Source organism: Lepisosteus platostomus, unplaced genomic scaffold (genome assembly GCF_059453375.1).
Source record: "Lepisosteus platostomus isolate fLepPlt1 unplaced genomic scaffold, fLepPlt1.hap1 Scaffold_162_H1, whole genome shotgun sequence".
NCBI lineage: Eukaryota > Metazoa > Chordata > Actinopteri > Semionotiformes > Lepisosteidae > Lepisosteus > Lepisosteus platostomus.
The window spans coordinates 13,436-41,434 of NW_028291543.1; the positions used below are offsets into that span (position 1 = coordinate 13,436).

Consider the following 27,999-nt stretch of genomic DNA (forward strand, 5'->3'; position numbering starts at 1 on the left):
ACAAAGGAATGGTTGATCCATCTGAGGAAACCCCAGTCTCAGCACCTGTAAGAGAGCTTGTTTCAAATTATTATAGGCGGCTTTTGTTGCGGGAACCAAGGCAATCTTGTCCTTGTACTGCACTCCCCCCTTAAGCAGATCTGTTAAGAGTTGTGCTCACCCTGTAAAAACATTGCACCCAAGCCCTGTTAAAATTTCACAATGCTAGACACAAAAGGGCCTTATCATAACTGCTTCTATTAGACACTCTAAAGCTGAAGCAACTCAGACTTGTGGGTTTCCTCGTCAGGGGAAGCACTCAGAATACTATCAACATACTGAGTGATCACAGTCAGTTGAAGCCACGTGATACCCTGTTCTGGATAGTCATTCTTTGTAATGCATAATATTCCAACCCAATAGATCTGGGATAAAACCACCCATTAAAATCTGGTACTCGGCAAGTAAAACTTGCTGCCCCAATACTCCTGTGGCCTCCTGCCGTCTCCCCATATACATTACTCTATAGCACACTGTTGAACAGAGGAGTGAAACAAGCATGACAGTAGTGCTCCAGTATCCCATAACAGAGAAACCAACACTCCATTAACAGTACATTTTTATCCACTGGACTGGGACAGACTTAGGGAGGGTACAAGGGATTTACAGGATCTAATCGTTAGGTAAACAGATCTTCTCACAAGACGTTATTCTCCCCAGTCTCGATTCTAAACCTACAGCGTTTCAGCATGTCTGAGACATTCGAATAAACCCAAATTGTTTCCTCTATTGCAACTAATTGTATAAAAATACAAACACTGTTTATCTAACTACTTTTACGTCCACCTGTACTGTACTTATACTTTCAGACGCTCTTATATTTTCCAATCTCCTTAAGTTGATTTTCGTCAAGTCTCTTTAGTTACGTCTCTAGCCAGTCCCGCTGGCTAAACACACTTACACCGTCATTTAGCTGCAAAAAGGCATTCGCGGATGCTGAAGAATTTATTTCCAAGGCAGCGGGTACAAGCGATTTGGCGTTTTAAAACCACCAGGAACAGCAAAGAGGCACGCTTCTTTCCTTGCGCCGGAACACAAGGACTGGAGGCGGACAACCTAGTCGGCAGGATTCGAACTTGCGCGGGGAGACCCCAATGGATTTCCAATCCATCGCTTTAATCACTCGGCCACGACTACAGCAAGCCCCACTGCCGCTGCGTTCTTGCTACAATCTTACCTGGATCGCGAGGCGCCGGCGGAAGCCTATTTCAAAGTCATTCTCCGTTTAAAAAAAACATTTCCAAAATACAAGCCTTGCAGACAGACACGCCTCAGAGGACTTAAGGGTGGCTTCATGTCGGAATGATAAAGTCTCCCCGTCCGGACATGAAAATGCCACTTTGTTACACACAAAAAAAGAATCAACAACAGAGAAATGCCCACAAGCATTTGAAAAGCCGCACCACGTCGCACTTGAAATAGCTCTTACATTAGTGGTAGACGCAGGAATCGCCTTTTTATTTACGCTCTTACCAACGCGATGGAAAGCAAAACAAAGCAAAGCAGAGCAAAACAAAACGAACAAACGAAAACCCTCACGTCCCACACTTGCATGTAAGGCCGTTACGTGCCCAAGCGGTATTGTATGTCATCCTAGCACTGCAGCCCGGGGCGTACGGTATATGGGAACGAGCGCACGCCACGAATCGTCTCGAATCACTCCCTACAGCTGTAAGGCACCTTGAAGTGTGCACCCCCAACATTCTTCCTTGCGCATCTGTGAAATCTAAATTAAATCTCACGTTGGGGGCATATTTTTTTCCACTTTATCATGAGTCGGGCTCGGCTGCACAGAGGTGAGAGCAGAGCAATGAGGTCACGGGGACAGGGGAGTTACACGCTGGCGGTTTGAATACGCGGAAGATCACTGAGGGATCCACAGTATATGGACCCTCCGTGCTCCATCAGTCCACACTCCGGACTCTGAATCCTGCCATCCGAGTTAAGATCTCGGCGAAACCTGAGGCGCAGTTCCTTCTTAAAACGTAATCTGGTGAGCATTTCTAGAATCATACTTGTATAGATGCAGCCTTTAATGTGTTGCTAGGTTAAAATTGATGACTTCTTGAACTTCAGTAGGCAACTGCCCTCTTGATTTTGGATTTAATTTCTTTATTACAGGGGCGCTTTTATGAAGACCGAGTCATGTTCAGGTACTTTGCTTGATGGAGGAAGCATATTTCGGACTCTGTGATCTGCTCACCTGGAAAGGTCTGCTGTACTACTACAAGAGAGAAGTAGAGTCTGGAAGAATAGACAATTTTATGATGCTTTGGAAGATAATGTTTTTTTTTTCTTTGAAATTGAAATGAATCAGAATATCAGTGCAAAAGACAAACTCTTGGTTTGGTTTAAAGAGATATGGTTTTAAAACAGACAAAATGTAGAAAACAGGTGTTTCTCACTTTTGGAAGAGAATGGACCGGGGGTAATATTTTACAAGTTATATAATAGTAAAATATTATATAATAGGGGTAATAGTCGCGAGGGGCTTCAGCTTTTTCGTGCTTAATATGGTGCGCTGTGGCCACGGCAGATATGGGATCTATAAAAGCCGAAAATTCTCCGATCATTGCCTGACACAGCTCCTCAAAGCTATTACAGACCTCAGGTCCTTGTCTAGACATCCACTCGTGGACCGCTCGGCTGGTAGTTTTCCTTACTAACATAGCCTTTTCCTGTTCGGACGCTTCGGGCATAAACTGCAAAGTATATCTCAGCTCATCAATGTAGGTCTCCACATTATTCCCTGACACTGTCGGGTCAAACCTTTCTACATCTTTGGCTAACTGCCTCAGGGAGTGGAGGTTAATTTTTACAGTTTCTCCGTGGGCAGGGAGACGGCCGTGATTTCTTTTTCTTTTTCTTTCAAGCTCGCTTCTAGGTCTCTCCTAGCTACCTCAGCCGCAGTTTCTCTAGCAGACAGGTCATCTAATTTACCTAAAACTTCCCTGAGTCTGTCTTCACTTTCCTCACTTTTCACTCTCTTTTCTCTGATTATATCCAACAACTCAACTCGCTCCGCCTTATATCTTTCTAGCTTTCCCTGAAGCGTTTGAAACTTTGTCAGCTCGGACAAAGACAGTTCCAGCTGTTTAGCTAGATTTAAGGCGAAACTAGATAGGACCTGAACTGCGTTCACAGACCCTCCTGTGTTAAGCTGGTTCGCTACCTTAGCTACTAAATCTACTTGCAGCTTCTCAATATCATCAAAGTTCAACTTTTCGATACCGCTCCAGTAACCAGGATTGTCGTCGCTAGAAATAGTACTTATAAGCGACTCCACTTCAGACATTTTAGCAGCCATTGTCATTACGTCAGAGAAACTTTAAGAGTATTACTTTTTTTCCTTTTACCAAAATACAGTATGGAATCTAAACACCCGAGCAGATGGATTTCCAATCAGCACACGTTACACTAAACGCTAGAAAACAGGGGGATTTCTTTACGCAGTTATCAGCACACCCGGTATTCGCGTATAAAAGCCACGGTGCTGTGCTGAACTTGAACTCACAGCAACATCAGTTATTCTGTGCGATTGAGTCTCATTTCATTCTAAACTCGCCCACCCAGGGACGCCATTAAATGTAGTGGTTTGATGGGTTTACTGAGACACTTATTAATTGTAGCAGTAATCACGAGGTTGTTCGTTGGGGCTTTTAGAAAATCAATCGCCAGAACAACTAACAACGCACACACACGGGTTCAATACACGAGATACATTTATTAATATAAATTGTGCACCAAACATATACTAGTCTGCCTGGATACGAGCGGCAGACCTTACTGTGAGGGTTATCAATATACAAGATATATAATCTCGAAGAGGTGCAAACACAAAGAGATACACAACAGAGAATATATGTCAATATATATCGTTCGGTTACCAAATCGCTAATCAGTGTTATTACCCATTGTTACTCTAAACTCGGAAGTAAATACATTACTCATGAATTAAATTGATAACAACTTGTGTTGAGGTACAATTGAATTCTCGAGACGCAATGTAGAACATGGGGTTAACTTATCCACTGTGTATGGATTTGGAATTTCCCGGCACGAACACCAAACCAGCTGACAAGCTCTGTTGCAGCCTCTGTTCCAGCGGTTGTCCAATGGGCGTTGTGTCGGCGTCCTCTGGCTACCAGCCAACCAGTCAAGGTGCAGCTCGGAGTAGGACGGGCGGAGGAATCTGACTGCGGCGCGCAGGGCAGTCGTTGCTCCGAGGGGATCTACCAGCAGTCCGGCTGGCTAGTAGAAAGTCTCTATGCACAGAGTGTGACCGCGAGTCCTCACAAGTCACTCTTTTGCCTGGGAAGAAACTGGTTCGTTCCCGGTCCAGCGCTGCTTCTGAATAAGCTATTCAGGTTGTCGACGAGGGTCCAACTGTAGGCTGCCGTTGATCAAACGGAGCATTCACGTTAGTAGAATTCTGAGTACGTACGGGATGCTTGGCCTCGCGCTTAGAACAAAGTCCAAGTCCCTATGCAGACAACAGCAGTTGTCACGTGATTGTCTCTGAGGATGCGCGAAAATGGCCAAGGAGAGCCCCGATCTGAGCTTGCGCTCCCTTTTTGACCAAGACACAGATGTGTGCTGATTGGTTGAGAGTTTGGCGGGCATTGGAGACCCACGTGGTATTACCACGCCCTGCCAGTCCCTGATTGGTTGGTCAAGGTGAGATATAAGTCACTTACTCTTGACACTTAAGAATGCAGTCCAGATGTCCATTCAGCACTCCCTAGACAGATAGGCGCCAATGGATGACCATTGATCATGATAGCCAGGCTTAGCTAAGTGCATCCCTGTCTGGGAGCTGTTCCCTATCAAAAGAAAACAACTTAAATCAGTCTGCATGAATACTTTCTCTGTGGCTGCACCACAGAGATGGGGGGTGAGATGGGGCTTCATTTAGGACAGCATACCAACGCTTAATTCTGTCTTATTAACAAGCATTGCCGCTACACTTGTATCCCAACTTTTGCAACTCGCAACTGAAAACCCACTGAAGCTAAGCAGGTGTGAGCCATGTCAGTACCAGGATGAGGGTGAGCTACAGGGAAAAACAAAGCTTCCAGCTGGAAGTGGTGTTAATGGGCGCTCACTCTGAGGTCTGTACGGGTCCCAATGTCCCAATATAGTGACGGAGAAGCTGTGTTGGAAAAAGGGCGCTGTCTTTTGGATGAGATGTAAAACCGAGGTCATAGTGCTCTGTGGTCATTAAAAATGACCACCAAAACCTTTGACAAAAGCTCTTGGTAATTGATGGTCTTCAATAATGCTTCTCCTTTAGGTACATTTTAAATCAGCTGAAAAATGCTGTGAAATGGGGGGGCACTTCAGGCCAGTGTAGGATTTGGGTTACAAGAACTATGAAACTGCACGAGAAAGCCCGTACACTGAATTACACGGCTTTCTATTCAAAGGACAAAAGAAATTCCCTGAGCTTGATTTTTTGCAGCACAGAGAGGACCACTGTTGTGAGGTCGGTTAGCTCAGTTGGTTAGATGGTGGTGCTAGTAACGCCAAGGTTGCGGGTTTGAGCCGCGTACGGGCCAGGTCCTTTTCTCCTCTCTTACCAAAGCTGTTAGGTTCCTTTCCGTGGTGAGATGGGTTGTCATGCAACGCTGCCACATAGCGCCGACAGACAAGAGTGTTGCGGGAGAAGAGAAATGTGTTTGAAGATTTAAGAGTGTCTTAGGTGCAGCCAAAATCAAGTGTCACAAATGCAAGTGGTTGGATTTCCATTGTTTAATGTGGTAAAAATAAGCGGAAGTAATCTGCCGGTCCGGCACAGTCTGCCATGCTTTTGTCATTTACTGTAAAGTGGTATTGAACTGGGTGTCGAACTGGAGCCTCACCATTTGCATATGTGAGGCTCCAGTTATACATCGAGTGTCACATTAAATGACAAAAATGAAGAGAGTTAAAGCAGCTGGAGAGGTTTTCTTACAACTTTTGAGCTGACAGTTTTGGAAAATGTTTCCTTCACGCTGCACTGTACAACATAGGCAGCCAAGAGTCTCCAAAACAAAACAGAATTGACAGATAGGAGAAAATTCCCACTCGTCCTGAAGTTCCCAAAATCAAGCACTGAGCGTAAACAAAGTGTCTAAGTAGCGTGGGAATGCTAACCCTAACCCTAGCGTAAAAACATGAGTCAAAGTAACGTCTAATCGGATTAGTTTCCTTAGAGCTGGTTCAGAGTTTGCTGAAGAGTTTACCCAGTGGGCACTGATTCGTCGAATATACGTATATTCACGGCGAAAATACGGCTATACGTATATATACGTCGCCTCGACGTATAATCAAAGTCGAATTGCAACCGTAAAATCGACGACATTAATAAACGCATATATAACGTCGAAAACACATCTAACACAGTGCCTGAGGCTTTTTACTGTATGTATCGTGTGTGCCGCAACTAGGAGTATACGGCACTCTGCACAGTGTACGAAGTAAATTATTTTCGCAGTAATTAATTTACACGTGTATAATAAATATAGTAAATATAATAAATTAATTACTGCGAAAATTACTTCGTACACTGTGCAGAGTGCCGTATACTCCTAGGTAAGTTAGGTACATCTTTTTGCCCAAAACTGAAGGGGCGACATTCCTCCCTCCCCCCGTGATGCCAGGCCTGTCCCCATCCTATTCCATAATGTCATTATACTGTATATAATACCATACAACAGTGACCGATCCTTACTAACTGCATGCGTTAAAATTGCACATCAGCTCATAGCAGGGGGCACATAGCCGCGATGTATTATCAATGTTAAATTTCAACCATAATATCGACAACATTAATAAACGCATACGTTGAGAAAATATCGAACCCAGCATATTTTCCGGTTATATACCACAATGCATTGCTAGTATTCGTTGGTCACCATTTTGGACACGTTTTTCAAACATCTCAGCAATCCTCTTTTGACGAGTAAGTATGAACAATAATAATACTATCTGAATACATACAGATCTTTCTTAATATTATTTTGATTAAAATAGTAAGTGAATAAGCAAAAAATGGCACATAAAAATAGTGGAGCTTTTTAAACGTCTGTACTTACTGCGCCCCATAAGAAATCGTTTGTCCCCGTTCAAAAGAGGTTGTGCGATGTCCTGCAGCGTTCGCAAAGCAAACCTTTGACAGTTTGAAAAGAGGAATTTATTCTGCTTCCTGTGCGTGCAGTAGTTACAAAGTTGAACGTCTTTACACGATCTGCTGCAGTTTTCAGTGGGCGGGCGTTGTCAAATGGCTTGGAAAAACGCACTGTGTTTCGGCTCGGCAAACATCGTGAGCAGTGTCCTGCATGTTTTCTGTGTATAGCTGTCTTTTAACGCATACAGAATTCATTCGAAATGGGGAATGGTGTGAATGGGGAAGATGACACTAAATCGTTTTGCCGTTTCTCTATTCTTATTCTATGTTGTACTTTCAAACTTTGGGTACTCTTTAATTAGGACAGACTTTATTGCTCAACTTCTATGATGCAAGCCAAATTTTATACATTTATTTCAGCTTTGAGCTTAGTAAACCGTTCATTTTTTAGATTATACTAAAGAAGATATTAATCATCATTAATTTGGGAAGTAATATTATATAATTTTCTCCTAGCTGCGGTGCTGAAGTCCCGCCCTAAATCAGCAGAAAAAGAAATAAAGGAGCACGCAATGTGTTACTTGAAGAATGCATATGCAAGGCAGGGGGCCAGGAGATCTGGACACTGAAAATACTAGGTTTTTGGTTCTAACTGTTAGGACAATTACACAGGGTTTGCAAATAGTGGACAAAAATCGTCTTAACTTCCATTGTAATATTTTTTTTCTTGGAAATATAGAAGTTGTACATTTTAAAATGTATATTTGAATCAAAATGTGGTTTTGAGTTAGTGTGTTAATGTAATTAGTTTGTGTTTGCCGTTACTATACTGTATATTGCCATATTACCAGAATTTGTAGCTGAAGTTTAAGACTAGTTGTGTTTTTTATGATTATTGCCCATATGTTGATTGTTGATTGATTGTATACAATGTATAATTTGAAATACATATTTTTCAGGTGTGAATGTGTATTTTCAGAATAAATTTCTAAACCAAATCATTGGGTTGATTTACTAGTTTCTACACCTGTAAAACCTAACTTTGATGTATAATAGACCTCTACCCATATACGTATAATAGACCTCTAAAGTTATCCGTATAATAGACCTCTAACCATATACATATAATAGACCTCTAAAGTTATCCGTATAATAGACCTCTACCCATATACGTATAATAGACCTCTAAAGTTATCCGTATAATAGACCTCCAACCATATACGTAGAATAGTCCTCTAAAGTTATCCGGAACTCCTACCATATATGTATAATAGTCCTCTAAATTTATCCGTATAATAGAACTCCAACCATTTACGTATAATGAACATCTAATCATAGACGTATAATTGACGTATAACAATAGACATATATTAGAATTTCATTCTAGACGAATTGCAGACCACATTTAGACGTCTAAGGTATGCGTTTAATAGACGTATATTATACGTCTTTTGCCCACTGGGTTACGTCTCAACAGAAACGCTCTTTAGCTCTTTCAGTGTTATGCAGAGAACAGCGTCTGTCGAGATCACTTTTGAGTCAGCGCGAAACGCCGTGTGCTGTCAGTTTGATTTCATATTGCTCGTAGCGGCGCCCGGCTTTTGTCTGTCAAACGTTAGGTTGCGCTTCTTCATGCTGCATCGTCGGCATGAGTGGAGCTTTTTAAACGTCTGTACTTACTGCGCCCCATAAGAAATCGTTTGTCCCCGTTCAAAAGAGATTTTGCGATGTCCTGCAGCGTTCGCAAAGCAAACCTTTGACAGTTTGAAAAGAGGAATTTATTCTGCTTCCTGTGCGTGCAGTAGTTACAAAGTTGAACGTCTTTACACGATCTGCTGCAGTTTTCAGTGGGCGGGCTTTGTCAGATGGCTTGGAAAAACGCACTGTGTTTCGGCTCGGGAAACATCATGAGCAGTGTCCTGCATGTTTTCTGTGTATAGCTGTCTTTTGACGCATACAGAATTCATTCGAAATCATTGATTTCTCCAATTATCAAGGGTCCCTTAAAGGATGAGTCAAAGTAACGTCTAATCGGATTAGTTTCCTTAGAGCTGGTTCAGAGTTTGCTCAAGAGTTTACCTTTCACAGATGTGCAAAGAAGAATGTTGGGGGTGCACGCTTCAAGGTGCCTTACAGTGCGTCGTTTCCGGCACAGTGTGGCTGGGTGTTTTCCGACTTATCGCACAGATTGGGCACGGCCGCAAGCTGAGAGCCGCAGGCGATGAGCCCGGAGCTGAACGGGCCCCACTGGCTCGTTTGTAAGGCCAGGTGTATTGCCAACCATGACCGGCAGCGCAGAGGCTTTGAAGGCGGCCTGGGCTCCTGCAGCTGTGCAGCCACGCACTCTGGTTTCTCTTCATCTCGTACAAATCTTTCGCCTTTTGCTAAAAATTTCCGTGGAGAGGAGCATGAATGAGTTCCATGCAATTTTTGTGCTTCCCTGCCTTCGGGTGGGGCGCAGCCTGGCTGGTCAAAGAGAGAAAACAAAAACGCTCGCAATCGGTCTTGTTATGGCGATTGTGGCAGTCTGCTCCGCGAGTCCTCGGTCTCCGGCCGTCTGATTGGCGCTCTTTTCTTTGGGGGGTGGGAAGTGTCCGGCCGCAGGGGATCTTGGGACCTCGCTTTGCATAGCGGCTTCCCAGAGTGCGTCGTTTCCGGCACAGTGTGGCCGGGTGTTTTCCGAGTTATCGCACGGATTGGGCACGCTCGCAAGCCGTGAGCCGCAGGCGATGAGCCCGGAGCTGAACGGGCCCCACTGGCTCGTTTGTAAGGCCAGGTGCATTGCAAACCACGACCGGCAGCGCAGAGGCTTTGAAGGCGGACTGGGCTCCTGCAGCTGTGCAGCCACGCACTCTGGTTTCTCTTCATTTCGTACAAATCTTTCGCCTTTTACTAAAGATTCCCGCGGAGAGAAGCATGAATGAGTTCCATGCAATATTTGTGCTTCTCTGCTTTCGGGTGGGGCGCAGCTGGGCTGGTCAAAGAGAGAAAACAAAAACGCTCGCAATCGGTCTTGTTATGGCGATTGTGGCCGTCTGCTCCGCGAGTCCTCGGTCTCCGGCCGTCTGATTGGCGCTCTTTTCTTTGGGGGGCGGGAAGTGTCCGGCCGCAGGGGATCTTGGGACCTCGCTTTGCATAGCGGCTTCCCAGAGTGCGTCGTTTCCGGCACAGTGTGGCCGGGTGTTTTCCGAGTTATCGCACGGATTGGGCACGCTCGCAAGCCGTGAGCCGCAGGCGATGAGCCCGGAGCTGAACGGGCCCCACTGGCTCGTTTGTAAGGCCAGGTGTATTGCCAACCACGACCGGCAGGGCAGAGGCCTTGAAGGCGGCCTGGGCTCCTGCAGCTGTGCAGCCACGCACTCTGGTTTCTCTTCATCTCGTACAAATCTTTCGCCTTTTACTAAAAATTTCCATGGAGAGGAGCACGAATGAGTTCCCTGCAGTTTTTGTGCTTCCCTGCTTTCGGGTGGCGGGCAGCTGGGCTGGTCAAAGAGAGAAAACAAGCACGTTTGCAATCGCTCTTGTAATGGTGATTGTGGCCGTCTGCTCCGCGAGTCCTCGGTCTCCGGCCGTCTGATTGGCGCTCTTTTCTTTGGGGGGCGGGAAGTGTCCGGCCGCAGGGGATCTTGGGACCTCGCTTTTCATAGCGGCTTCCCAGAGTGCGTCGTTTCCGGCACAGTGTGGCTGGGTGTTTTCCGACTTATCGCACGGATTGGGCACGGCCGCAAGCTGAGAGCCGCAGGCGATGAGCCCGGAGCTGAACGGGCCCCACTGGCTAGTTTGTAAGGCCAGGTGCATTGCCAACCATGACCGGCAGCGCAGAGGCTTTGAAGGCGGCCTGGGCTCCTGCAGCTGTGCAGCCACGCACTCTGGTTTCTCTTCATCTCATACGAATCTTTCGCCTTTTACTAAAGATTTCCGTGGAGAGGCGCATGAATGAGTTCCATGCAATTTTTGTGCTTCTCTGCCTTCGGGTGGGGCGCAGCTGGGTTGGTCAAAGAGAGAAAACAAGCACGTTCGCAATCGCTCTTGTAATGGTGATTGTGGCCGTCTGCTCCGCGAGTCCTTGGTCTCCGGCCGTCTGATTGGCGCTCTTTTCTTTGGTGGGCGGCAAGTGTCCGGCCGCAGGGGATCTTGGGACCTTGCCTGCATAGCGGCTTCCCAGAGTGCGTCGTTTCCGGCACAGTGTGGCCGGGTGTTTTCCGAGTTATCGCACGGATTGGGCACGCTCGCAAACCGTGAGCCGCAGGCGATGAGCCCGGAGCTGAACGGGCCCCACTGGCTCGTTTGTAAGGCCAGGTGTATTGCCAACCACGACCGGCAGGGCAGAGGCCTTGAAGGCGGCCTGGGCTCCTGCAGCTGTGCAGCCATGCACTCTGGTTTCTCTTCATCTCGTACAACTCTTTCGCCTTTTACTAAAGATTTCCGTGGAGAGGAGCACGAATGAGTTCCCTGCAATTTTTGTGATTTCCTGCTTTCGGGTCGCGGGCAGCTGGGCTGGTCAAAGAGAGAAAACAAGCACGTTCGCAATCGCTCTTGTAATGGTGATTGTGGCCGTCTGCTCCGCGAGTCCTCGATCTCCGGCCGTCTGATTGGCGCTCTTTTCTTTGGGGGGCAGGAAGTGTCCGGCCGCAGGGGATCTTGGGACCTCGCTTTGCATAGCGGCTTCCCAGAGTGCGTCGTTTCCGGCACAGTGTGGCCGGGTGTTTTCCGAGTTATCGCACGGATTGGGCACGCTCGCAAGCCGTGAGCCGCAGGCGATGAGCCCGGAGCTGAACGGGCCCCACTGGCTCGTTTGTAAGATCTGCGGCAGATCGTATAAAGACGTTCAACTTTGTAACTACTGCACGCACAGGAAGCAGAATAAATTCCTCTTTCAAACTGTCAAAGGTTTGCTTTGCGAACACTGCAGGACATCGCACAATCTGTTTTGAACGGGGACAAACGATTTCTTATGAGGCGCAGTAAATACAGACGTTTAAAAAGCTCCACTCATGCCGACGATGCAGCATGAAGAAGGGCAACCTAACGTTTGACAGACAAAAGCCGGGCGCCGCTACGAGCAATATGAAATCAAACTGACAGCACACGGCGTTTCGCGCTGACTCAAAAGTGATCTCGACAGACGCTGTTCTCTGCATAACGCTGAAAGAGCTAAAGAGTGTTTCTGTTGAGACGTAACAAGCTTGTTTCTTTCTACCATGATGTTACCATGACAAAATCTGTCTTTAAACACCTTGCTCAGTCTCTGACGAGACTGTCAAGCATTGCTTTCGCCGATTGTATTGCAAACCGGCGGAAGCGGGGTATTGGGAAAAGTTTTCAACTAGCAATAATCGCGCATCGGCTAAACCTCACAGGCTACGATACTGCCACTGCGCAAAGCTGACGGTTGCCAGGCAACCGCGTGGATCCTATGGAAATCGTTATCAATCGTCTCATGGCATGTCGTTGCTGTAACGCTTCATATTTGCGGCCGGACACTTCCCGCCCCCCAAAGAAAAGAGCACCAATCAGACAGGCGGAGACCGAGGACTCGCAGAGCAGACGGCCACAGTCGCAGTAATAAGAGTGATTGTGAGCGGTTTTGTTTTCTCTCTTTGACCAGCCCAGCTGCGCCCCACCCGAAGGCAGGAAAGCACAAAAATTGTATGGAACTCATTCATGCTCCTCTTCATGGAAATCTTTAGTAAAAGGCAAAAGATTTGTACGAGATGAAGAGAAACCAGAGTGCGTGGCTGGACAGCTGCAGGAGCCCAGGCTGCCTTCAAGGCCTCTGCCCTGCCGGTCGTGGTTGGCAATGCACCTGGCCTTACAAACGAGCCAGTGGGGCCCGTTCAGCTCCGGGCTCATCGCCTGCGGCTCTCGGCTTACCTGGCAGGGGAGATACCTTGATCAGCCTGTAGTTGGAGTAGTTGGATTGTTTTCTTGTTTTGTGGAAGCAGTGTTTGTTTTGCAGTTTGAGATGGCAACCTTTGGATCCCGCAAGAATGCTGTACGTTTTGAGCTTTTGGATGACCTGTTCATGGATCGTATGCAGTTCAGCAGAAAAGTGTTACAGAAGGAACTTGGCTTTGAACCTCGGCACTTGGATTTCATCTTTGCTCTCCCAGGTCAGAAAGCATTTGAGGTTGTATTTGGTACCTATCCTCTGTTTGAACAATGCGTGGATGTGTTTGAGGCAAAAAGAGGGAAAGTTCCTGCACTTGAGAAGATCAACTTGCAGCCTCTGACACAGAGAGAGAGGAAAACGGTGCATGTTGTTATGTTCTCGGAACTGGCAAAGACGGAGGACATTCACACCTGGCTTAACCAGTACTGCACCGTCCACCATGGAACTGAGGTTAGAGATGTTGACGGTATAAAAACAGGAGCAAGGAAATTCGAGGTTCGCTTACTACCGGACAATGTAAATGGAGGCTTAAGGCACCTGCCCTCTACAATCCGGCTGGGCGCCTGCAATGGCTATGTTTTTTATGTGGGACAACCAAAGGTGTGTCGGCGCTGTGGTGCTGTGGGACACCTGGCATCTTCCTGCACTGTGAAATGCTGCAAGACCTGTGGCAAACAGGGACATTTAGCCTCTGACTGTTCAATGCTGCCAAAGTGCAATTTATGTGGCTCGGAAGGACACGTTTTTAAGAACTGCCCTCACGCCTACGCCAATAAACTCAAAATGAGAAAGGATGAGGCAGTGCTTGTTTCAGCCAAACCGGCCCGAAAAGCCAAAGCAAACAACAAGTCAAACAAAGAACCCTTGTTGGACAAAGAGTCTCAGCCTCCAGCCAGGATCAGTCCTGCTGTGGCTCCGGGGCCGGTGGAAGAGAAATCCACTACGCTCCCACAACCGCAGACTGCACCAGACAAGCACGAGGGTTTGAAAACCCCCGAGAACAGCGAGGACCCCTCCCCCACTCCTGCTCCTCAGAACGAGGGCCAGTGTGGGGCCCCCCGGTGGAGCGGGTCCAGCGACGATACCCAGGATTCAGCGGAGCTGCTTTTCTCAGACTCTGCAAGTGCTACAGATGCCCTCCTCTCCTCCATCCAGTCCATCACGGAGGATCTGCAACAGCTGGTGGGTGAGGGGGAAGAGGAGACTGGTGCATCGGCTGCACCCCTTTCCCCTCAGTGCTCCCAGGAGCTGGACTTGAGGAAAAGGAAAAATGACTCTGTTTTCTCCCCGAGCGAGGAGGAAGGAGAGAATGGCGATGGGGACAGCTGGAACCCCTCCACCCCTCCCTCTACCCCCTTCCTTGAAATGGACTCCGTGAATGCTTTTACTGCTGCCACCCTGATGAAGGCTCATTCAGAGGATGGCTGGCAGGAAATTGGTAAGAAGAAAAAGAAAAAGAAGAAGGTAACAGGTGAGACCGAAGAGAAATGTGTTTTGTAAAGACTGGTTCCACTTTCTTATGTAATATGGCTCTAAACATAATTTCTCTTAACACCAGAGGTATCAATGACGGAGTTAAATGTCAGTGTGTCTTTGATTACCTCCAGCAGAGAGAGGGAGATGTGTTGATGTTGCAGGAGTGTGCTTTAGCCTATCAAGAGAGGTATAAAAGCTTTGAAGATAGGTGGGATAAAGGGCCTTCTGTTTGGTCAGGGGACAATAACAACAGAGCCTCTGGCGTGGCCATTCTTTTCAAAGGATGGGCTTTCAAATTGAAAAGTATTCAGAGGGTCATAGATGGCAGGTTGCTGTGTGTGGATGTGGAATGGGGGACCGTTAACCTGCGGCTAATCAATGTGTATTGTCCTACTGACGTGGGAGGAAGGGTGGAGCTACTCAAGGCACTCTCTCCCCTATTGTTAAGTAGCACAGACGTGATAGTGGGAGGGGATTTTAATTGTATCTTAGAGCACACAGACAGGCAGTCTAGCTCTCCGATAAAATTGGATTCCAGCTCACTGGCCCTGCAAAACTTAGTTCAAGACTTTAAACTCTCAGACACATATAGATGTATATATCCCACAACAGCAGGATATGCATGGTCAGGGAGGAATAGCAGCTCCAGAATTGACTATTGCTTTGTCTCAGAGAGAGTGAAAGTTGTTGGGGTCACTCTTCAGCCTGTCTTCTTCTCAGATCATCAGGCTTTAGGGTGTAGAGTGGAACTCCAGGGCGGGACTGTCTTTGGCCCAGGCCTCTGGAAACTCAACACAAAGCTGCTAGAGAACGAGGGGGTAGTATCCCGCTACAAGGAGAAACTATCACAGTGGCTGTCCTTGCAGTGTCTGTACGGGTCAGTAGGAGAGTGGTGGGAGGAGGTGAAGATGAGGACAAAGACCTTTTTCATGGCTGAGGGAAGGAAGGCTGCTGCCAGACGGAGAGGAGTGCTAGCCAGGAAACAGAGGCAGCTGCAGCGTCTCTACACGATGCTGCACAGTGGCTTCGATGTGCTCGAGGATATCACCCTTTTAAAAAAGGACATCCGGAGCATAGCCGAAGAAAGTAGTCGAGGAGTGCTGTTAAGAGGCAGAGTGCAGTTCTTGGAAGAAAATGAGAAGTGTACTCGCTTCTTTTTCAGGAAAGTGGTAGGCTCCAAGTCTGTCATGGAAAGTGTAGTTGATGAGGAGGGACGAGAGAGAACAGAGCCGAGTGCTATCCTCTCCTGCACCAAGGCCTTCTACTCAAGACTGTACAGCTCTACAGAGGTAAAGGATGAAGAAATTCATTTTTTTACCTCAAAGCTAGAAAACGTTTTGAGTGAAGAAGATAGGGAAGTACTTGAGAGGGATTTGACAGTAGAAGAGCTGAGACAGGCTATGGAGAGCTTACAGAAGGGGAAAACTCCAGGTGCTGACGGGCTCCCTAAATAATTTTATTGCACCTTTTGGGATCTGCTTCAGGATCCGCTACTGGTCCTATTCGAGGAAAGATATAAGACAGAATTGCTGCCTGACTCCTTAAGAGAAGGCACTATCTCTCTCTTGTTTAAGAAAGGAGCAAAAAATGACAAAAAGAACTGGAGACCCCTCAGCCTGTTAGGCGTGGACACTAAGATCCTGTCCAAAGCCCTTTTCCTGCACCTACAAAATGTAGTGGCCTCACTGGTAGGGAAAGAACAGACTTGTGGGATAGCAGGACGCCTGATGAGCGACAACCTGGCCTTGTTGAGGGATGTCTGTCTGTACTCTGAGGATCGCTCCCTCCCTCTTTGCATTTTAGGTGTAGACCTAGAAAAGGCCTTTGACCGCCTAAACCGGCAGTACTTAACATCGGGACTTGAGCACATGAAGTTTGGCCCCATCATGAGAAAGTGGATTAACCTGCTGTACACAGGTAGCAACAGCAGAGTCATGGTTAATGGCAATAGATCACGCCCCTTTGAAGTCTGTTCAGGGGTGAGGCAGGGCTGCCCATTATCCCCCTTGTTATGCGTTTTGGCTATGGAGCCCTTAGCCTGTGCCTTGCGCCAGGATCAGGCCATTAATGGGATACCAGTGCCTGGAAGTGGGGGAGGAGAGGTAAAGACATCTCTATACATGGATGACGTCACCCTGCTCCTCTCTGACAATGCCTCAATTAGCAGAGCTCTGCAGTGCTGTGATCGTTTCTCTTTGGCTTCCTCCGCAAAAATTAACAAATCTAAGAGTGAGATTTTTTATCAGAACTGGAGGGAGCCAAAAGAAGGACATGATCTCAGGCTGCAAGAGAAGAGAATTAAGGTCCTGGGGGTGTATTTTGGAGAAGAGATGGGAACAGTAAATTGGCAGAACAAATTGCCAATCTTAAACAAAAAACTGATGCAATGGAAGGACCGAGACCTCACCATGACAGGGAAGGTGCTGGTCATCAAAGCCGAGCTCTTGCCTGTCTTGAATTTTCTGGCTTCTACCTTCCCAATCCCACACCGTGTTGCGGCGGTGATGAGGAGATTGATGTTTCAATTTCTATGGGGTGGGAAGCAGGAAAGACTCAGAAGGGAAATAATGTACAGGCCGCTACCCTCAGGGGGGAAGTCTGTCCCAGATATTGCTACGAAGCTGCTGTGCATTTTCCTGGCCTCTGTGCTGAGAGGCTTTGCAACAGCACTTGCAGCGCGTACCTGGACTTATTTTTCCAGGCTCTGGGTAGGTAGGGAGGTGTTCAGAGTGTGGGGTGTCAGACCCAAGCTGGACGTCCCACTCTCTGACACATGCCCTGCAATTTATGGGACAGTTAAAAGTTTTCTAAGATCTCACCCAATTGGCCATATTCCCCTCCGAGATGTCAGCGTCCAAAAACTGGAAGATTTCGTTGCACCCCAGAACAATAGGCAGACCCATGTGGGCATTTTAACATCAGCCCAAACAAGGAAGGTGTGGAAACACACATCCTCTAAGTTTCTGTGCAACATTCACAGAGATTTAGCCTGGAGTGTCGTCCACCAGTGCTTACCGGTACGAACTTTCTTGTACCGTAGGGGCCTCACCCCCAGCCCTCGCTGCGTTAGGGTGGGCTGCGGCGAGGAGGAGACTGTATCCCATCTCCTGTGGTCCTGCTTTTTTGCTAAGGCCTTCTGGGCACAGTTTGAAGATTGGTTGCTGGCTCTCTCGCCCCAATTTACCCTGACCGCTGCTTTCGTCATATACGGCATCTCTCCTGTCAAACTTCCTCCTGACGTGTTTGACAGGATCTGGGCCGTGGTGAACAGTGGGAAAGTTGCCCTGTGGAGAGTGAGGAACATGGGGCTGTTCAAAGGCATCGAGATCCCAGTCAAGGCAGCAGGTAGCCTGGCCCTGTTCATCACCCGAGAGAACTATTACCTCAGAGATCTGTGGAGAGAAGGGAGGGAGGAAGCAGAAAATCTGTGGGAAATAGAGAGCATAGGTCAATATCTCAAGAAACTGTGAAAAACATTATCAAGTTTAAGTAAAGAATGTGATTTGCACCAGAAAAAAAGAAAATTGTTGCTATGTAACTGTTACCATGTCAAAATGTAATGAGATCATATATGATCATATATACTGTTTTAAGTATGTATATGAATGTAAAGCTTTCTGATTTGTGATGTCCTGTATTTTTTTGTGAAAAGAAAATAAAGTTCTTAAAAATCGAAATCGGTTCACCCAGGGCGAGGCTCGGCCATTGCACTCCGGCTGTGCTGACCCCTGCGAATTCCCCAAATGTGGGAATCTCGACTGCATAATTTCTGGTAGTGGGGGACTGCGTTCGCGCTCTCCCCTGATGTGCTTGGTCCAAAATCAGATACGGGAGGGTTAGGACACCACGAGCTGCGTGGCTGCGGAAGGATCCCGGTTCGAAAGGAGTCGACGCCGCTGCTGGTTCTCGCTGGCTTTTAGTTAGGGGTCCGGAGAAGCATCTCAAGCTAGTTCCACTACTCCTTCCGGACGTTCATTCCCTTTTCAAAGTCAGTCGTTTTGCTATAGTCTGCGTTCTTTAGGCTGATTATCGAGGTTAGCCTTTATTTGGTCATGGGGGGCCTCGGTACTGTATGCTGAGTCTAAAGACAGTTTCACCCGTTTTCTGATTGCTCGGTTCTGTACCAGTGCAGACATGTCAAACAGTGAATGGCTGTACCTCTATTGTATCCGTGCTCAATGAATGAAATCGGTAACAAATGAATATATGTCTAGTTATACGAAAAACGAGTGGTTTATCGACTCATCTTCATTTGCAGATTTAGAGGCAGCTTCGATATTCGTTTTACAGACGGGTTTTTTTTTTGGAATATGGGTCACACACATGCCACAGCAACAAAACATCTCTAGAGATGAGGCTATAGATCACCTTTCCATCCTGCAGGTTTTCCTCCCAAAGCCTACGGCACCAACGGCGACCCCTGCTGGCCGGGAGAGCAAAAGCTTACAGCACCTGGTATTCCCAGGCAGTCTCCCATCCAAGTACTAACCAGGCCCGACACTGCTTAGCTTCCGAGATCAGATGAGATCGGGCGTGTTCAGGGTGGTGTGGCCGTAAGCGAAAGCCCCGGCGCCTGACTCGCTACTTGAAGCTGTGTGTGGCGGGGGTTCCGTGCCCCCCGAGCGGGACTGAAGGATCGTTCGTGTGCAACTCTTTGGAAAGGAGCTGCTTTCCAAATCGCATTGCATGCCTGGATGTTGGCGAATGCGCTCCCTTGTGTTGGCTCGTCCCGCACTGGAGGAGGACAAACAATCTGCACGGAGGAGCACCAGGCAAGTCTTCACCAGACAAAAACCTCCAGTGCACAGCACTCTGGAAACATTTCGGGGCTTTCGCGTGTTTATTTCAGCACGTAAAGCGCACCGGTCCAACACGTCGGCCGGGCGCGCGGCGCCTCCGCCCTCTTGTGGCCTTGCGGCGTCAGAGCAAGAGGCTCCTTCTCGCTGCCCTTCCGCTGTGTTGCAGGGCCCCGAGAGGGAACCCGGAGCGCGCACTTTGTGGGGGGCGGGGGACCGCGTTCGCGCTCTGCCCCCGGTCTCTTGCGCGAGTACTAAATCTCACGGACAGGGGGGCCTCGTCATTGATTGTTACAGGTGAGACGGGGATTAGGAGGAGACCCCGACTGATGGGTAAAGGGGAGCACTAACACCAGAGGGACACCCCCGGCGTCTCTTTTTGAGAGACGCCCTGGGGTTTCCTAATGGCCAAGGAGGGTCGGGACCTCGGTTTGACGCCTCCCCCGAAGGACGGCGCCTGTTTGTGCAGCAGTGTCGCCATCAGGAGGCTGGGGCGTAAGAGAGCCACACAGCCCGCAGGGTGAGCGCTCCCTACTGGTCCCAGTCACACCTCTTGCAGGAGCAGCAGCAACCGGAGCTTTTCCGGGGTGGAATCTCCCATCCGGGTGCCGGCCAGGCTCACACCTGCTGGGCTGCCCCGGGGGTGAGCCCAGTCGAGAGTCGCAGGGCCAGATCTAGTCACCGGGGAGAAACGATACAAGTGAAGGATTGCTCGGCTCTCGGCACTTGAAAAGACCGACAAATGTCTCGTTCCCGCCGGAGCTGAATGTACCCGCATGTGTGGTGTCGTCTTCTTCCCCCGCCCCGCTGTGTTTGCTGTATTGTCTCTGAAGCCGGCCCCCCCGAGACGAGACGGGCTGTTCCTGTGCCCCAATTAACACTTTACAGGTGCCATTCCCCGGCATTGTGGCCATTGTCGGTGCTCACACGCGATAAGATAAGGCGGAGGAGAGCGGGGCATGCCCAGCGGCAGACATTCAAGGAGGGGGCAGTGCGAGGTGAGGTGAGGTGCGACACGCCGGAGCCCCGACGCAGCTAATGCGGAGCACTTGTTGGACTGGCATCGAAAGGACGTGTGCGCACGGAGCGAGCCTTCCCTGCGGCGGAGCGCGGGAACTTTCTCCCCCCCTCCCGCTGCAGGAGTTGTGTGCACTGCAGCGGTGCCGAGAGAAAAGCACAGAAGGCAGCAGGCTCTGGAGAACAGGTAAGAGACGGAGCCTTGTGGGCAGGCGAGCAGGCCCGTTTTTTGGAAATTGCTGAAAAGGTTTGTTCGGTGTGTGGCAGGCGCACGTCGCGAGCTTGCGTGGCGATCTGCCGGTCTGGAGTTATGCAAATGAGGCCGAATTGCATCCCGGGACATGCTGCGAATGCGCAACGGCGACTGCAGATGTGTAGGAAACGGCGCGCTCGTTTTCTCGTTTTGCCCACACTTTTGAGTGTTAGTGTGGCGTGTGAGTGTGTGAAAGAGTGGGCCCAGCAGGAGGCGGTGGCGTGCGGGGCGAGGAGGTGGCCTAGGCTGCGCGATTTGTGCTGTGGGTGCGGGCCGCTTGCAGGGGCCTGTTTAACTCATACTTACCTGGCAGGGGAGATACCTTGATCAAGAAGGAGGTTCACCCAGGGCGAGGCTCGGCCATTGCACTCCGGCTGTGTTGACCCCTGCGAATTCCCCAAATGTGGGAATCTCAACTGCATAATTTCTAGAAGTGGGGGACTGCGTTCGCGTTCTCCCCTGATGTGCTTGGTCCAAAATCAGATACGGGAGGGTTAGGACACCACGAGCTGCGTGGCTGCGGAAGGATCCCGGTTCGACAGGAGTGGACGCCGCTGCTGGTTCTCGCTGGCTTTTAGTTAGGGGTCCGGAGAAGCATCTCAAGCTAGTTCCACTACTCCTTCCGGACGTTCATTCCCTTTTCAAAGTCAGTCGTTTTGCTGTAGTCTGCGTTCTTTAGGCTGATTATCGAGGTTAGCCTTTATTTGGTCATGGGGGGCCTCGGTACTGTATGCTGAGTCTAAAGACAGTTTCACCCGTTTTCTGATTGCTCGGTTCTGTACCAGTGCAGACATGTCAAACAGTGAATGGCTGTACCTCTATTGTATCCGTGCTCAATGAATGAAATCGGTAACAAATGAATATATGTCTAGTTATACGAAAAACGAGTGGTTTATCGACTCATCTTCATTTTCAGATTTAGAGGCAGCTTCGATATTCGTTTTACAGACGGGTTTTTTTTTTTGAATATGGGTCACACACATGCCACAGCAACAAAACATCTCTAGAGATGAGGCTATAGATCACCTTTCCATCCTGCAGGTTTTCCTCCCAAAGCCTACGGCACCAACGGCGACCCCTGCTGGCCGGGAGAGCAAAAGCTTACAGCACCTGGTATTCCCAGGCAGTCTCCCATCCAAGTACTAACCAGGCCCGACGCTGCTTAGCTTCCGAGATCAGACGAGATCGGGCGTGTTCAGGGTGGTGTGGCCGTAAGCGAAAGTCCAGGCGCCTGACTCGCTACTTGAAGCTGTGTGTGGCGGGGGTTCCGTGCCCCCCGAGCGGGACTGAAGGATCGTTCGTGTGCAACTCTTTGGAAAGGAGCTGCTTTCCAAATCGCATTGCGTGCCTGGATGTTGGCGAATGCGCTCCCTTGTGTTGGCTCGTCCCGCACTGGAGGAGGACAAACAATCTGCACGGAGGAGCACCAGGCAAGTCTTCACCAGACAAAAACCTCCAGTGCACAGCACTCTGGAAACATTTCGGGGCTTTCGCGTGTTTATTTCAGCACGTAAAGCGCACCGGTCCAACACGTCGGCCGGGCGCGCGGCGCCTCCGCCCTCTTGTGGCCTTGCGGCGTCAGAGCAAGAGGCTCCTTCTCGCTGCCCTTCCGCTGTGTTGCAGGACCCGGAGCGCGCACTTTGTGGGGGGCGGGGGACCGCGTTCGCGCTCTGCCCCCGGTCTCTTGCGCGAGTACTAAATCTCACGGACAGGGGGGCCTCGTCATTGATTGTTACAGGTGAGACGGGGATTAGGAGGAGACCCCGAGTGATGGGTAAAGGGGAGCACTAACACCAGAGGGACACCCCCGGCGTCTCTTTTTGAGAGACGCCCTGGGGTTTCCTAATGGCCAAGGAGGGTCGGGACCTCGGTTTGACCTCTGTTTGTGCAGCAGAGTGTCGCCATCAGGAGGCTGGGGCGTAAGAGAGCCACACAGCCCGCAGGGTGAGCGCTCCCTTCTGGTCCCAGTCACACCTCTTGCAGGAGCAGCAGCAACCGGAGCTTTTCCGGGGTGGAATCTCCTATCCGGGTGCCGGGCAGGCTCACACCTGCTGGGCTGCCCCGGGGGTGAGCCCAGTCGAGAGTCGCAGGGCCAGATCTAGTCACCGGGGAGAAACGATACAAGTGAAGGATTGCTCGGCTCTCGGCACTTGAAAAGACCGACAAATGTCTCGTTCCCGCCGGAGCTGAATGTACCCGCATGTGTGGTGTCGTCTTCTTCCCCCGCCCCGCTGTGTTTGCTGTATTGTCTCTGAAGCCGGCCCCCCCGAGACGAGACGGGCTGTTCCTGTGCCCCAATTAACACTTTACAGGTGCCATTCCCCGGCATTGTGGCCATTGTCGGTGCTCACACGCGATAAGATAAGGCGGAGGAGAGCGGGGCATGCCCAGCGCAGACATTCAAGGAGGGGGTAGGGCGAGGTGAGGTGAGGTGCGACACGCCGGAGCCCCGACGCAGCTAATGCGGAGCACTTGTTGGACTGGCATCGAAAGGACGTGTGCGCACGGAGCGAGCCTTCCCTGCGGCGGAGCGTGGGAACTTTCTCCCCCCCTCCCGCTGCAGGAGTTGTGTGCACTGCAGCGGTGCCGAGAGAAAAGCACAGAAGGCAGCAGGCTCTGGAGAGCAGGTAAGAGACGGAGCCTTGTGGGCAGGCGAGCAGGCCCGTTTTTTGGAAATTGCTGAAAAGGTTTGTTCGGTGTGTGGCAGGCGCACGTCGCGAGCTTGCGTGGCGATCTGCCGGTCTGGAGTTATGCAAATGAGGCCGAATTGCATCCCGGGACATGCTGCGAATGCGCAACGGCGACTGCAGATGTGTAGGAAACGGCGCGCTCGTTTTCTCGTTTTGCCCACACTTTTGAGTGTTAGTGTGGCGTGTGAGTGTGTGAAAGAGTGGGCCCAGCAGGAGGCGGTGGCGTGCGGGGCGAGGAGGTGGCCTAGGCTGCGCGATTTGTGCTGTGGGTGCGGGCCGCTTGCAGGGGCCTGTTTAACTCATATTTACCTGGCAGGGGAGATACCTTGATCAAGAAGGAGGTTCACCCAGGGCGAGGCTCGGCCATTGCACTCCGGCTGTGCTGACCCCTGCGAATTCCCCAAATGTGGGAATCTTGACTGCATAATTTCTGGTAGTGGGGGACTGCGTTCGCGCTGTCCCTTGATGTGCTTGGTCCAAAATCAGATACGGGAGGGTTAGGACACCACGAGCTGCGTGGCTGCGGAAGGATCCCGGTTCGACAGGAGTGGACGCCGCTGCTGGTTCTCGCTGGCTTTTAGTTAGGGGTCCGGAGAAGCATCTCAAGCTAGTTCCACTACTCCTTCCGGACGTTCATTCCCTTTTCAAAGTCAGTCGTTTTGCTGTAGTCTGCGTTCTTTAGGCTGATTATCGAGGTTAGCCTTTATTTGGTCATGGGGGGCCTCGGTACTGTATGCTGAGTCTAAAGACAGTTTCACCCGTTTTCTGATTGCTCGGTTCTGTACCAGTGCAGACATGTCAAACAGTGAATGGCTGTACCTCTACTGTATCCATGCTCAATGAATGAAATCGGTAACAAATGAATATATGTCTAGTTATACGAAAAACGAGTGGTTTATCGACTCATCTTCATTTGCAGATTTAGAGGCAGCTTCGATATTCGTTTTACAGACGGGTTTTTTTTTTTGAATATGGGTCACACACATGCCACAGCAACAAAACATCTCTAGAGATGAGGCTATAGATCACCTTTCCATCCTGCAGGTTTTCCTCCCAAAGCCTACGGCACCAACGGCGACCCCTGCTGGCCGGGAGAGCAAAAGGTTACAGCATCTGGTATTCCCAGGCAGTCTCCCATCCAAGTACTAACCAGGCCCGACGCTGCTTAGCTTCCGAGATCAGACGAGATCGGGCGTGTTCAGGGTGGTGTGGCCGTAAGCGAAAGCCCAGGCGCCTGACTCGCTACTTGAAGCTGTGTGTGGCGGGGGTTCCTTACTTTTTGATGACATAACACCCAAAGGGGCTTCTTTGGAGCTGGATTCCAACCGGCATCCTAAAGTTTCTTGGCGGTATCTTTTACAGTCCTCTGTTCGGTCGACAAGGGACAGAAGGGGGCAGCTTTCCTCACACATACAGTTCAATGTACTGTAGTGTTCCTGTTCATTGAATTTGCAGTTCTGCATCAGACCTCTAACTCGTTTCCTTAGCTTGGATTTAAGCCACGAAGCAGGCTTCTACTGTATAAACGTCTATAGGAATCACAAACTATTTGAGAGGCCATCATCCCAGGGGGAACTGACAAAGTCTATCCCTAAACACCTAGCGCAGTCTCTCGAGAGACTGTCAAAAATCGCTTTCTCCTTTTGCGTTGCAAGTAAGTGAAAACGCAGTCTCAACCCAGAGCCACTTGGCAGCAGCGGCACGTAAATACTGTTACTGTTACTGCTCGATACCGACGTTAACCTACTATACCATGTTCAGCCACTGCTAGAAAATGTACGGCTCTAGTACCGGAGCAAACGACAGGAAGGCCAACGTCGAACGGGCACACGTGTCAGACATGGAGAGCAACGAGAATGGGATTAGAACCCATGCGTTCTTTCCACCGTGGGGCCCGTTCAGCTCCGGGCTCATCGCCTGCGGCTCTTGGCTTGCGGGCCTGCCCAATCCGTGCGATAACTCGGAAAACACCCGGCCACACTGTGCCGGAAACGACGCACTCTGGGAAGCCGCTATGCAAAGCGAGGTCTGAAGATCCCCTGCGGCCGGACACTTCCCGCCCCCCAAAGAAGAGAGCGCCAATCAGACGGGCGGAGACCGAGGACTCGCAGAGCAGACGGCCACAATCGCCATAACAAGAGCGATTGTGAGCGTTGTTGTTTTCTCTCTTTGACCAGCCCAGCTGCGCCCCACCCGAAGGCAGGGAAGCACAAAAATTGCATGGAGCTCATTCATGCTCCTCTCCACGGAAATCTTTAGTAAAAAGCGAAAGATTTGTACGAAATGAAGAGAAACCAAAGTGCGTGGCTGCACAGCTGCAGGAGCCCAGGCCGCCTTCAAAGCCTCTGCCCTGACGGTCGTGGTTGGCAATGCACCTGGCCTTACAAACGAGCCAGTGGGGCCCGTTCAGCTCCGGGCTCATCGCCTGTGGCTCTCGGCTTGCGGGCGTGCCCAATCCGTACGGGTGTGCCCAATCCGGAAGCCTATTTCAAAGTCGTTCTCTGTTTCAAAAAAACATTTCCAAAATACAAGCCTTGCAGACAGACACGCCTCAGAGGACTTAAGGGTGGCTTCATGTCGGAATGATAAAGTCTCCCCGTCCGGACATGAAAATGCCACTTTGTTACACACAAAAAAAGAATCAACAACAGAGAAATGCCCACAAGCATTTGAAAAGCCGCACCACGTCGCACTTGAAATAGCTCTTACATTAGTGGTAGACGCAGGAATCGCCTTTTTATTTACGCTCTTACCAACGTGATGGAAAGCAAAACAAAGCAAAGCAGAGCAGAGCAAAACAAAACGAACAAACGAAAACCCTCACGTCCCGCACTCGCATATAACGCCGTTATGTGCCCAAGCGTTATTGTACGTCATCCTAGCACTGCACCCCGGGGCGTAAGGTATATGGGAACGAGCACACGCCACGAATCGTCTCGAATCACTCCCTACAGCTGTAAGGCGCCTTGAAGCGTGCACCCCCAACATTCTTCTTTGCGCATCTGTGAAAGGTAAACTCTTGAGCAAACTCTGAACCAGCTCTAAGGAAACTAATCCGATTAGACGTTACTTTGACTCATCTTTTTACGCTCAGTGCTGGATTGCTCAAACTCCAGCTAGGGTTAGGGTTAGCATTCCCACACTAGTTAGACACTTTGTTTACGCTCAGTGCTGGATTTTGGGAACTTCAGGACGGGTGGGAATTTTCTCCTATCTGTCAATTCTGTTTTGTTTTGGAGACTCTTGGCTGCCTATGTTGTACAGTGCAGCGTGAAGGAAACATTTTCCAAAACTGTGTCAGCTCAAAAGTTATAAGAAAACCTCTCCAGCTGCTTTAACTCTCTTCATTTTTGTCATTTAATGTGACACTCGATGTATAACTGGAGCCTCACATATGCAAATGGTGAGGCTCCAGTTCGACACCCAGTTCGACACCACTTTACAGTATCTGACAAAAGCATGGCAGACTGTGCCGGACCGGCAAATAACTTCCGCTTATTTTTACCATATTAAACATTGGAAATCCAACCACTTGCATTTGTGACACTTGATTTTGGCTCCACCTAAGACACTCTTAAATCTTCAAACACTTTTCTCTTCTCCCGCAACACTCTTGTCTGTCGGCACTATGTGGCAGCGTTGCATGACAACCCCTCTCACCACGGAAAGGAACCTAACAGCTTTGGTAAGAGAGGAGAAAAGGACCTGGCCCGTATGGGACTCGAACCTGTGACCTTGGCGTTATTAGCACCACGCTCTAACCAACTGAGCTAACCGGCCTCACAACAATGCTTCTCTCTGTGCTGCAAAAAATCAAACTCAGGGAATTTCTTTTGTCCTCCTTTGAATAGAAAGCCGTGTAATTCAGTGTACGGCCTTTCTCGTGCAGTTTCATGGTTCTTGTAATCCAAATCCTACACTGGCGTGAAGTGCCCCCCCATTTCACGGCATTTTTCAGCTGATTTAAAATGTACCTAAAGGAGAAGCATTTTTGAAGACCATCAATTACCAAGAGCTTTTGTCAAAGGTTTTGGTGGTCATTTTTAATGACCACAGAGCGCTGTGATCTCGGTTTTACATCTCATCCAAAAGACAGCGCCCTCTTACAACACAGCATCTCCGTCACTATACTGGGGAATTGGGAACCGCACAGACCTCAGGGTGAGCGCCCCCCCCGCCGGCACCATTAACACCGCTTCCAGCTGAAAGCGTTGTTTTTCCCTGTAGCTCATCCTCATCCGGGTACTGACCTGGCTCACACCTGCTTAGCTTCAGTGGGTTTTCAGTTGCAAGTTGCAAGGGGATGCAAGTGATGGAGCCGTTCGCTTCAAAAGCCACTGCATTGGCCGGGAATCGAACCCGAGCCTCCCGCATGGCAGGCGAGAATTCTACCACTGAACCACCAATGCTTAGTGCCTGGGCCTTCAAAAAAGACGCTTTTTTGGTGCTCTGTGCAAAACGCGTCGACATCTGCTTCCAGCTGCAAAATGCCATTCACGGACGCTGAAGAATTTATTTCTAAGGCAGCGGGTACAAGCGATTGGGTGTTTTAAAACCACCAGAAACAGCAAAGAGGCGCGCTTCTTTGCTTGCGCCGGAACACACCAACTGGAGGCGGACAATGTAGTCGGCAGGATTCGAACAGGCGCGGAGAGACCCCAATGGATTTCTAGTTCATCGCCTTAACCACTCGGCCACGACTACAGCAATCGTCATAGCACTGCACC

The 27,999-nt window shown here is 49.5% G+C and overlaps 15 non-coding genes and 1 pseudogene across 15 annotated transcripts; 8 read left to right on the forward strand and 8 right to left on the reverse strand.

Annotated features, from left to right (window-relative positions):
• Positions 1-1,094: 1,094 nt before the first annotated feature.
• On the reverse strand, positions 1,095-1,176 carry trnas-gga (transfer RNA serine (anticodon GGA)). The gene has a single exon. It is a non-coding gene; the product is annotated as a tRNA-Ser (tRNA).
• Positions 1,177-9,487: 8,311 nt separating this feature from the next.
• LOC148636611 (U5 spliceosomal RNA) lies at positions 9,488-9,604 on the forward strand. Its single transcript, XR_015932095.1, has one exon. It is a non-coding gene; the product is annotated as a U5 spliceosomal RNA (small nuclear RNA).
• Positions 9,605-9,995: 391 nt separating this feature from the next.
• On the forward strand, positions 9,996-10,112 carry LOC148636612 (U5 spliceosomal RNA). Its single transcript, XR_015932101.1, has one exon. It is a non-coding gene; the product is annotated as a U5 spliceosomal RNA (small nuclear RNA).
• A 391-nt stretch (positions 10,113-10,503) lies between these two features.
• On the forward strand, positions 10,504-10,618 carry LOC148636613 (U5 spliceosomal RNA). The gene has a single exon (XR_015932099.1). It is a non-coding gene; the product is annotated as a U5 spliceosomal RNA (small nuclear RNA).
• Positions 10,619-11,011: 393 nt separating this feature from the next.
• On the forward strand, positions 11,012-11,128 carry LOC148636614 (U5 spliceosomal RNA). Its single transcript, XR_015932098.1, has one exon. It is a non-coding gene; the product is annotated as a U5 spliceosomal RNA (small nuclear RNA).
• Positions 11,129-11,518: 390 nt separating this feature from the next.
• LOC148636615 (U5 spliceosomal RNA) lies at positions 11,519-11,633 on the forward strand. Its single transcript, XR_015932097.1, has one exon. It is a non-coding gene; the product is annotated as a U5 spliceosomal RNA (small nuclear RNA).
• Positions 11,634-12,392: 759 nt separating this feature from the next.
• LOC148636616 (U4 spliceosomal RNA) lies at positions 12,393-12,534 on the reverse strand. The gene has a single exon (XR_015932104.1). It is a non-coding gene; the product is annotated as a U4 spliceosomal RNA (small nuclear RNA).
• A 233-nt stretch (positions 12,535-12,767) lies between these two features.
• Positions 12,768-12,881, reverse strand: LOC148636617 (U5 spliceosomal RNA). Its single transcript, XR_015932094.1, has one exon. It is a non-coding gene; the product is annotated as a U5 spliceosomal RNA (small nuclear RNA).
• A 5,269-nt stretch (positions 12,882-18,150) lies between these two features.
• Positions 18,151-18,320, forward strand: LOC148636618 (U1 spliceosomal RNA). The gene has a single exon (XR_015932106.1). It is a non-coding gene; the product is annotated as a U1 spliceosomal RNA (small nuclear RNA).
• A 636-nt stretch (positions 18,321-18,956) lies between these two features.
• LOC148636619 (5S ribosomal RNA) lies at positions 18,957-19,075 on the reverse strand. The gene has a single exon (XR_015932091.1). It is a non-coding gene; the product is annotated as a 5S ribosomal RNA (ribosomal RNA).
• A 1,805-nt stretch (positions 19,076-20,880) lies between these two features.
• Positions 20,881-21,044, forward strand: LOC148636620 (U1 spliceosomal RNA). Its single transcript, XR_015932105.1, has one exon. It is a non-coding gene; the product is annotated as a U1 spliceosomal RNA (small nuclear RNA).
• Positions 21,045-21,680: 636 nt separating this feature from the next.
• LOC148636621 (5S ribosomal RNA) lies at positions 21,681-21,799 on the reverse strand. Its single transcript, XR_015932092.1, has one exon. It is a non-coding gene; the product is annotated as a 5S ribosomal RNA (ribosomal RNA).
• Positions 21,800-23,573: 1,774 nt separating this feature from the next.
• On the forward strand, positions 23,574-23,737 carry LOC148636622 (U1 spliceosomal RNA). Its single transcript, XR_015932100.1, has one exon. It is a non-coding gene; the product is annotated as a U1 spliceosomal RNA (small nuclear RNA).
• A 636-nt stretch (positions 23,738-24,373) lies between these two features.
• Positions 24,374-24,492, reverse strand: LOC148636623 (5S ribosomal RNA; annotated as a pseudogene).
• A 966-nt stretch (positions 24,493-25,458) lies between these two features.
• Positions 25,459-25,575, reverse strand: LOC148636624 (U5 spliceosomal RNA). Its single transcript, XR_015932096.1, has one exon. It is a non-coding gene; the product is annotated as a U5 spliceosomal RNA (small nuclear RNA).
• A 2,035-nt stretch (positions 25,576-27,610) lies between these two features.
• On the reverse strand, positions 27,611-27,681 carry trnag-gcc (transfer RNA glycine (anticodon GCC)). The gene has a single exon. It is a non-coding gene; the product is annotated as a tRNA-Gly (tRNA).
• Between the last annotated feature and the right edge of the window lie 318 nt (positions 27,682-27,999).